This window comes from Triticum dicoccoides, chromosome 2B (genome assembly GCF_002162155.2).
Source record: "Triticum dicoccoides isolate Atlit2015 ecotype Zavitan chromosome 2B, WEW_v2.0, whole genome shotgun sequence".
NCBI lineage: Eukaryota > Viridiplantae > Streptophyta > Magnoliopsida > Poales > Poaceae > Triticum > Triticum dicoccoides.
In genome coordinates, this window is record NC_041383.1 from 143,273,949 (window position 1) to 143,284,788 (window position 10,840).

Here is a 10,840-nt window from a genome sequence, read left to right on the forward strand (position 1 = left end):
TAGCGCTCCAACACAAGTCCGTTTCGTCCGGTTTGCGGTACGCCACAGCCCTCCCGATCAATAGGACCCCCGTTTCGACCGTAGGAGGTCCGTTTCCTCCGTTTTGCGGTACGCCACACCCCTCCCGATCTACAGGACCCCCGTTTCGACCGTAGGAGGTCCGTTTCCTCCGTTTTGCGGTACGCACACCCCTCCTGATCAACAGGGCCCTGTTCCGAACATAGGAGGTCCGTTTCCTCCGTTCTGCGGTACGCCAGGCCTCGTTTCCATCGCCTGTTCCATCCAAGCCCTCCCGATGAACACGACCACGCATTCCGTTCCGACCCAGCCGGTTGGCTCCCACGCATTTCGTTGCCTCCCGATGAACACGACACATTCTGTTGCCTCCCCATGAACACGACGCATTCCGTTGCCTCCCCATGAACACGACGATGATGCTGTTTCTCCGTTCCGACCCAGCCATGTACACGAGCCCTTGCCGTACGTATGCACGAGTAGGCATTCGAGACCCCACCCGTATGTACACATACGTGTATGTATTTTCTTTCTTGCACCCTGGCCGCTGTACGTACGTGTACATGCTACGTGCACGCCTCTACTACGACACATGCGCGCCTCTACATCCACCAGTATATATGTACGTACACGTTCGCGACCAGAATGACAACGCTACGTACGCTTCGACCAGGTGGGTCTCGACTGTCAAGCACTTCCTTGCGTGCGAAGATGTAGCTAGTGGGTCCCAGCAGTCAGGGGGGAATCGTTTTTCTTTTGCCCGGACACACTTCCTTGCGTGCGAAGATGTAGATGGTGGGTCCCAACAGTCAGTGGGGCGAATCGTTTTTTTGCCCGGACGCACTTCCTTGCGTGCGAAGGTGTAGCTGGTGGGTCCCAGCAGTTAGGGGGAAACATTTTTTTCACGAAATACGGTGGCCCGTCCGGTGGGTCCCTGCTATCAGGTGGAGGAATAATTATTTTGCGCGTAATAAGGAGGCACTTCCTTGCTGCGGCCGTGGACCCAGCTGTTAGCCTCTCCATGCACAGTACTCTTCCGATGGAAGTCGGTCGTTGACCACATTGACCACGCCTCGCCGAGAGCACCACGGCGCTGGACGATGGCGAGGCCTAGGAAGGGGACAATGTGGAGGCAGGGAAGACTCGTCAGTTGTTTCCCACGCGGAGGGGAGTACGACTGTACGAGGGTTTACTGGTTCGTCTGCCGTCGCCGAAGAATAACAGCAGGTGTGGGTGAGTAGAGGGATGGCTAGGCCAGTGATGGGAGTACGGTGGGGCGGTGAGGCCTGCGCGGCAGCACAACCGGCCGCGAGGAGGAGGGAGGAGGCAGTCCCGCCGGCGCTTGTTTGAGCGACTGGAGCAGGAAGAGCAGAGATTGAAGAAGGACGATGGCCGTTGGATGGACATCCAACCGTCACTGCTTGTGCGTCAACCTTTTTTAGGAAAGCCTCAAATCTGTGGAAAACAGCATACAGCCCATCTGCCATTATTTCTAATAATTTACAGCCCATTTGCTAATTCTTAAGGTTTTTTGGAGCCCATATTCTTTTTGTTAGCATTACAGCCCATATTGTGGCCACGGTTAAAAAATTATAAGAAATTTTGCATATTTCGGTGCGGTCCGAACTGTTTTTAATCCCGAAATTTGGACTCACATTGAAACTGATTTAAAAAATAAATGTATATCAATATAAAATCCAACGAATTCTCCATGCATAAAAATTAATGTAATTTAAAATCTTGAAATGAAAAAAATATATTTGAAACTAATTGCCAGTTTGATGTGTTTTAAAAATGTACAACCCATTTCTCATTACTGATGGGCCATTTTCTCGGCCAGCCGAATGAAAGCTCTCCTCGTCTTGAAAGATTTACAGCCCAACAGGCTTGACAAACCGACTTGGCAAATCACAAAAAACTGGGCTGTGGCCATTGACCCAGCTGTTAGCCTCTCCACATACAGTACTCTTTCGATGTAAGTCGTTCCTTGACCACGTTGACAATGCCGCACGGAGAGCACCAGGCGGTGGACGACGACGAGGACTAGGAAGGGGACGACGCGGAGCCGGGGAAGACGCGGCAGTGGAAGCCCGCGCGAGAGGAGTATGAGGGTTCACTGGTTCGGCTGCGGTGTGAGGCTGCCGTCACCGCAGGGCCTGGCTAGCGGTGGGAATAGTAGGGGGCGGTGAGGCCTCCGCGGCAGCACAACCGGCCACGGGAGGCAGGAGCATGCGGCACGACCGGTGCTGCTTTGGGCGGCTGGAGCAAGAAGACCAGAGGTTGGAGAAGCACTACGGCCATTGGATGGACATCGTATGGTCACTGGAGCTAGAATTGTTCATATTGACTAAGTTGAGAAAGCCCTTCGTCCCCGTCAACTTAGTAGGCCCACAAGACAGCCTCCCACCAAGGTGGGTCCCAACTAGCCAGGGGAGTATTCATTTTTTGTGCGTAATAAGGAGGCACTTCCGATGGGTCCGAGCTGACAAAGGGGGGAACGTTTTTTTTACGAAATACGGTGGCCCGTACGGTGGGTCCCAGCAGTCAGGGGGAAACGATTTTTTTCACCAAATACTATTGCCCCATCTGGTGGGTCCCCGCTGTCAGGTGGAGGAATAATTATTTTCCGCGTAATAAGGAGGCACTTCCTTGCGGCTGCCGTGGACCCAGCTGTCAGCCTCTCCACGTACAGTACTCTTCCGATGGAAGTCGGTCGTTGACCACATTGACCACGCCGCACCGAGAGCACTACGGCGGTGGACGACGACAAGGCCTAGGAAGGGGACGACGCGGAGCCGGGCCACGGGAGGCAGGAGCAGGCGGTAGCACAACCGACCACGGGAGGCAGGAGCAGGCGGCACGACCGGCGCTGCTTTGGGCGGCTGGAGCAAGAATACCAGAGGTTGAAGAAGCACTATGGACGTTGGATGGACATCATACGGTCACTTGAGTATTGACTAAGTTGACAAAGCCCTCCGTCCCCGTCAACTTAGTAGGCCCACAAGTCAGCCAAACAATATGGTGGGTCCCAGCTAGCAGGGGGTATTCATTTTTTTGGGCGTAATAAGGAGGCACTTCCTTGCGTGCAAATATATAGCTGGTGGGTCCGACCTGTCAGCGGGGGGAACATTTTTTCGAGAAATACAGAGGCCCTTCCTGTGGGTCCTAGCTGTCAGGTGGAGGAATCATTATTTTGCACGTAATAAGGAGGCATGTCCTTGCGTGCGGCCGTGGACCCAGCTGTCAGCCTCTCCACGTACAGTCCACTTCCGATGGATGTCGTTCATTGACCATGTTGACCAGGCCGCGCCGAGAGCACCAGGGCGGTGGATGACGGCGAGGCCTAGGAAGGGAACGACACGGAGCCAGGGAATACTCGGCAGTTGTTTCCCATGCGGAGGAGTACGAGGGTTTACTCGTTCGTCTGCCGTCGCCGGAGAATAAAGCATGTGTGCGTGAGTAGAGGGATGGCTAGGCCAGCTATGGGAGTACGGTGGGGCCGTGAGGCCTGCGCGACAGCATAGCCGGCCGCGGGAGGAGGGAGCAGGCAGTCCCGCCGGCGCTTGTTTGAGCAGCTGGAGCATGAAGAGCAGAGATTGAAGAAGCACGTCAGCCGTTGGATGGACATCCAACAGTCACTGCTCTCGTGTGTTGACTAAGTTGACAGGGCGTTGCGTGTGCGTCAACCTTTCTTTTATGAAAGCATACGCGTCAACCTGTAGTTGGCGCACAAGTCAGCCTCAAATCTGTGGAAAACAGCATACAACCCATCTGCCATTATTTCTAATAATGTACAGCCCATTTGCTAATTCTTAAGGTTTTTTTTGGAGCCCATCTTCCTTTGTTAGCATTACACCCCATATTGTGGCCATGGTTAAAAAGTATACGAAATTTTGCATATTTCGATGCGGTCAACTGTTTTTAATCCAGAAATATCGATTCACATTCAAACTATTTTGAAAAATAATTTATATAAATATTAAATCCAAATAATTGTGCACGCATAAAAATCAATGGAATTTAAGATCTTGTAATGAAAAAAAATTGAAACTAATTCCCGGTTTGATGTGTTTTAAAAATGTACATGCCATTTTTGGGCAAACCGAATGAAACTCTCACCGTCTTGAAAGATTTGCAGCCCAGCAGGGCCGATAAAGCAAGTAGGCCTTGTTTGGGTATTTCTTTTAAAAAAATAGAACTGGGCTAGCCATTTTGAGGAAGAAAAAAACACAACTGGGCTCATGATGTGGTAAACATAAATAAAACCCTGGCTAGACGGGCCACAGCCCCCGCACAGCCCCGTTGTTATCCTGATCCGTCGCTAAAACTAGTATAAATAACAACTGCTTGTTCGTCAAAAAAAAACTACGCGACTTGCTGGGTCCCTGGTGTCATCCGCTCGTAGTGTAATTCTCTCGTTTATTGACTATGTTGACAATGGCGTGAGCCCCAGATGTCCAACCATTAGGAGGAACCATATTTTTGGGCTTGTACTATAGAGGCACTTGCTTGCGTACTGCCATGACGCTGGTGGGTCCCTACTGTCATCTTCTCCACCGACAGTCATCTCCTTGTTCCTCTCGGTTGTTGACGACGTTGACAACGCAAGAGGGCGGCGCACCGTGCACGGCGAGCAAACCAAGGCCGCAAGGCGGAGGACGACGACGAGGCCTCAGACGGAATGAACAGGAGCCATTGAAGATGCACCGGTCCAGTCGCAGGCGGAGGGGAGTACGAGGGTTGACTGGTTCGGGCACGGGTGCGTGTTGGGGATGACGTCGCCGGAGAATAACAGGACGTATGTGGGAATAGATGGAGGGACTGGCCAACATTGGAGGGTACGTAAGGTAGGGCGGCGGAGGCGCAGCCAGCCATGGGAGGTGGGAGCAGGCGGAGCCGACGGGGTGGTTTGGTTTGGGCGGCTGGAGGAAGAAGAAGACAAGAGTAGAAGATACACGACAGATGTTGGATGGTAGGTAGAATCGTTTGTTGACTGGCTAGTAAGTCGACACCACCTTGGATAGGCTATTTCCTCGCGGGTCCCAAATGTCAGAATCCAAATCTGTCACGGTCATGCAGCCTTTCCTATGAAAATTTACAGCCCATTTGATGTGCTAGTTCGAAATAAGTTTGTGGGTGCTGGTGGGGGCTAATCACTTGGCTTCTATAATGCACAGTGAGCTCAAGCAGCCGGCGTGAGTGATTATTTCCCTTGGTTGTGATTGGTTACAACATTTCACTCTAAATTAAACGAATGGCAGGCCATTTGCCTTGTTTCAAAGAAAATATGACAGCCACAGCCGAGTTGAGAAGGGTAGGAACATCTAACTCCAGCTTACAAACTGTACAAAAGCACGAGGGTTGATTGTTCATCAGGTTTACAAACAAACCTAGATTGAAAAGGGCAACAACATCTAACTCCAGCACCGTTTTCGGCAGTCACAATCAAATGGATCGGTCAGGTCCATAGAATGAACATCCTGGGTCGTAAAATTTACTGGATTATGACCACAATATGTTGTAAATAGAAGCCCGACACGTTCAGAAGCTCTTTTGCCCACCTGAAACTCCTTTTTTTGCTCTTCAACATACCCATCCGTCAAAACCATGCTGCTGATAAACTTAAGCCTGATGGACAATAGTAACCTCGCATTCAACAGGAAGAATGTGAAAAGTCTTGTGTTTGCACGGTTGGCTACATATCGTTCTAGCATTATTGTCTTCAATCGAATCTCATGAGAAGTGAGAAAATCCCGATGCTTACGAATCCACCGATTGGTTATAACTTTCTTACCCCATCCTGTTGCCTAAATAGACATGAAGATTGAAAACAGTTAAGGTCTAAAAGAAGAGTGTCGAAACAGCAACAACTGAACGGCTAATTCTAGTACACTATATGCGGGCTTCCAATATGCGTGAAATTATCACCTTTATATACAACTTCTCCAGACATGGAAAGCATTGCAGCAAGCCAATAATCTTGTTTAGATCAAAACCATTCATTTGGATAATTAAGATCTTGACAGAATCCAACACCATTGATAGGCCATCCATGGAGAAACTCTTCATTGAGCATAGAACATAATATTAGTACAAAATGTGCACTCCAAAATGATATATAAATTATGCGCAGAAATTTAAAATGCAGCTTATGGTTACAAGTGTAGATGATAATATAAAGTACCTGAAGAACTGTGGAGCCAAACACCATATTGAAATGAGCACAGAGATCATGTATTACAGCCAAGGTCTCCAGTTTAGGCCCAGAGAGGACGGTTATTTGCAATGGTGAATAACTAGAATCAAGGATCAACCTTTGAAGTGAAGGGGCATCTTGGATGATGAGCTGCCTTCCGTCAAAAGAAATTCCAATTCTTACAAGGTTAGGCGACTTTATTTGGAGACAACTGATTCGAACTGTGAAAACAAGCACCAAGCACTCTAGCGCAGGGCAACTCGAGTGGATGATGCTGTGCAATGAGGCCTGCGATATATGAACCCGCACAAGTGAAAGTTTCTTGAGAAATGGGAGTCGAAGGTTTAGTACCAGATTGTCTGGTAGGTAGCACAACGCAAAGGTGGCGGTGTGGAGAGAGGAGGGAAACCGCGAGATGGACATCGGTGCTGAGGGCACAAGTTCATGGCGTTCGGTATGTGGTATGTGATTTCCAGGCGAATAGTAGAACTCAAGCAGCTGTAGTTCTGTGAATTCAGGGGATTTCAGCCAGGCGTCCACCATGCAGGGCATGGTATGCTTGCTCAGGTAGCATGACGGGATGCAGAGGCTTTGAACAGAGCCCTGGTGGGAGGAGATGATGGCTCTGGGGATTTCAAAATCATTGAAGAGAGATAGCTGACGACAGTCGACATTAAGGGGCACGACGCGCCATAGAGGGCGCCACCGAATTGAGCGGACTTGGGTGCGGCAGCAAACCCTGGTGGGGAGAAGCGAGATGATCTCCCCAAGGACGGCGTCCGAGAGATCGCTGATGCGGTCCACCCGAGATTCTATGGGTTCCTGGGATCCGGTGGGGGCGGGGTCGCCGCTTCTCCCCGTGCTGCCGGGTGCGGGATCTACAACAGGCGTCGCTGCTGGCGGGAGCCTCATCTTCTTGGCGCTGGGGTCAGCCGACTCCATTTTCCTCGAGGGCGCCGCGTCGCGCTCATAGATTTGAGCAGAGTAACGAATGACGAGCCTTGTTGTAGTGCGAGCGAAGAAGAAGGGGAGCTGGGGGTTTTCTGTAGGAGTGAGGAAGAAGGGGAGCTGGGGTTTCTGTAGGAGTGAGGTGAGGAATTTGGGGGTATGAGTGGAGCGTGCTGACGTGAGGTGGGTGGGAGCGAGGAGGAAGAAGAGCACCCAGGTTTTTTTTGGGGGGGGGGGCGGTGTGCTGGGTGTGGGTAGCACCTTTTGAATTGATTTTACTATTTACTAGTGTGGATTGGCTATTTTGTCTTGGGCCCAGAGAAACAATTACTACTAGTACAGTGGAGACACTCTACAGCTACCCAGAAAAACAATTACTACTAGTACAGTGGAGACACTCTACCGCTTCTGGCTCCTCCTAGGTCATTGAAACGTCTCCCTCTACTGAATGCCGTTATACTTTTGTTCACCGACATGCGGGCCATGTAGCGCGCGGGCCCAAATGCCATCCACCAAATTAGAAGGCAGTATGCAGGCGGAGAGTCACCCCGGTCGTAGCGCGGCAGTAACGAGCCGTCGTATCACAAAACCCCACCTCCCCGCAGTCTAAGTTTGATAGACGAAGCAACCATCATTTCACTCTTCGCTGAATCCCCTTCTCCCTCACTGTCTTCAAGAAAGGCAACACTCGCATCTGCCATTGTTCTTCTCTCCCAATGAAGGGAAGGTAAGCGGATCCGTGATGTTGGTATATTTTTGTTCAGAGAAAAAAAAGAACTTTTGCAAAGCAGTAACCGATCCTCACTCTCTTTTTTGTTTCATTGTCATTGCGATTGTGTTTTCCTTTCAGTGGTCTCCTAGTATTCGTCAGTTTCATGATGGACCAAGGAGAACCAGGCAAAGATCTGCCGATATTGGAGCAGACGTGGGAGGCTGATACCGACGAGACAGAGAGCTCCAATAAGATGGAGGCAACCACCGAGCCGACTCCAGATACGCTCACGGACACTACTGAGATGGTCAACGCCCCGTTTGAGGTTACAGCCCCCGTGGCACTGCAGGAGCAGTTTTCCCCCTTCGAGGATGTGTCCCCCCCGCTGAGCTGCCCAAGGTGATTTCCTTCTTTGTCGATCTCGATTGTGGTTTTTCATCTAAGTATGTGGTGATTTTTTTAGAAAAGGAAGTATGTGGTGATTAATAATGCAAAATTTTATTAGCTTCGATGCCATGCTATACATTGCTCCACCAACGTACTCCTTCCTCCTATATATACCTAAGTATCCCCAAACGATCAGAACAGGAGCCAAAAACCTAATTCCACCGCCGCAACCTTCTGTATCCACGAGATCCCATCTTGGGGCCTGTTCCAGAGCTCCGCCAGAGGGGGCATCCACCACGGAGGGCTTCTACATCAACACCATAGCCCCTCCGATGAAGTGTGAGTAGTTTACTTCAGACCTTCGGGTCCATAGCTAGTAGCTAGATGGCTTCTTCTCTCTTTTTGGATCTCAACACAATGTTCTCCCCCTCTCTCGTGGAGATATATTCGATGTAATCTTCTTTTTGCGGTGTGTTTGTTGAGACCGATGAATTGTGGGTTTATGATCCAACTTATCTATGAATAATATTTGAATCTTCTCTGAATTATTTATGTATGATTGAGTTATCTTTGCAAGTCTCTTCGAATTATCCTTTTGGTTTGGCCAACTAGATTGGTAGTTCTTGCAATGGGAGAAGTGCTTAGCTTTGGGTTCAATCTTGTGGTGTCCTTTCCCAGTGACAGAAGGGGCAGCAAGGCACGTATTGTATTGTTGCCATCGAGGATAACAAGATGGTTTTTTTATCATATTGCATGAATTTATCCCTCTACATCATGTCATCTTGCTTAAGGTGTTACTCTATTTTTAACTTAATACTCTAGATGCATGCTGGATAGCGGTCGATGAGTGGAGTAATAGTAGTAGATGCAGAATCGTTTCGATCTACTTGTCTCAGACGTGATTCCTATATACATGATCATACCTAGATATACTCATAACTATGCTCAATTCTATCAATTGCTCAACTGTAATTTGTTCACCCACCGTAGAATACTTATGCTCTTGAGAGAAGCCACTAGTGAAACCTATGGCCCCCGGGTCTATTCTCATCATATCAATCTCTATCGCTTTATTACTTGCTTTGTTTTTACTTTGCGTTTTACTTTTCACTTTGCATCTATCTATCAAAAATACCAAAAATATTATTTATCATCTCTATCAGATCTCACTCTCGTAAGTGACTGTGAAGGGATTGACAACCCCTAATCGCGTTGGTTGCGAGTAGCTACCGTTTTGTGTAGGTACGAGGGACTTGTGCGTGGTCTCCTACTGGATTGATACCTTGGTTCTCAAAAACTGAGGGAAATACTTATGCTACTTTGCTGCATCATCCTCTCCTCTTCGGGGAAATCCAACGCAGTGCTCAAGAGGTAGCAAACTACGTGGTGCTAGTTCTGGACATCACAGGTATATAATACCTGGCCTAAATGGTCGCCCGCCGATCGATTTGTGTTCCTCATATCCGGCAGCACGATCATCGGACTGCCGGGAGCCCCAGAGGTATATGCTTCAGCGCAAAGGATGGCTCGCTTCCCCACTGCCCAACTGATATCATTGGCTGGTGCCGAAGATGATGGTGGCCAGCACCGGTTCGATTTCATCACCGGCCACTACTTCGCCATGGCCGGCACAGGCTCGAGTTCATCCTAACATTCCCCTCTTCCGTGGAGCCCATGCGGGGTCGACGAAGGTCCTCGCAACAAAAGGATTCGGCCAGACACCTGCTGTGTACACCGGCGTCGCCTCCGCGGTGGCCTTCATGGGACCCAAGCGGCGGAGGCCTCCCGTGTTCTACTTCTCCTTGATGATGGCGGCGGACGCGGAGGCGCTGGCCACTGACTCGTTGCTCTCCGCGCACCCGGCTTCTATCGCTGCTTGCATGGCATGGCCGCCGGCATGGGAGTCTCGGCCATAGAAATGGGAGACGCGGTACGAGGCGGCGGCGTGGACGACAGCAACGACGCCCGTGCGCCGCTCCTCATCGAGCTGGCCTGGAGCGGCGACTTGCTGAACCGCGCGTCGGCTTGGGGAGGCAACTGGCTCCGTCGGGCGAGGGGAGGGAGGTGGACTAGCGAGCTGCATAGCTCGTATCCGGTGGGCTACCCAGCCGGCTTGGATGCGGAATAACTACTCTTCGTAAGCCATTGTAAGAGTGGACAAAATGGTGGAGGAGATAGGGGAGCGACGGAGGTGTGCGATTCTTGGCCGGCGTTTGGCCTCGTTTAAATAGGAGATTAAATAGACGGCAGACGGGAGGAGCTCGGCCGGCGTTGCGTTTAACGACGGCCCGGTCATGAACGGACGTGTGTCCAGAGTGGGTTTCTCGGCTTCCACACGGGCGGGTTTCATGGAGGCGTTTGAATGCGGCACGAAGGCGTGTTCAGCCGGGCGTGCCGCGAGTGGCGCACTCTACTCTGACCTAGGACACCGCGCCGTTCTTCCACTAACGTGTGGGCTCTTTGGGTGCATGTCCTGCATGTTAGTGACCCAACGCAAGCAGCACACAGCAGAGGAACCTTTGGTGGGCTAGGGCGGTCAGAAGCGGGCATTTCATAAACCGATGATTGTTCATTAAGTGTGA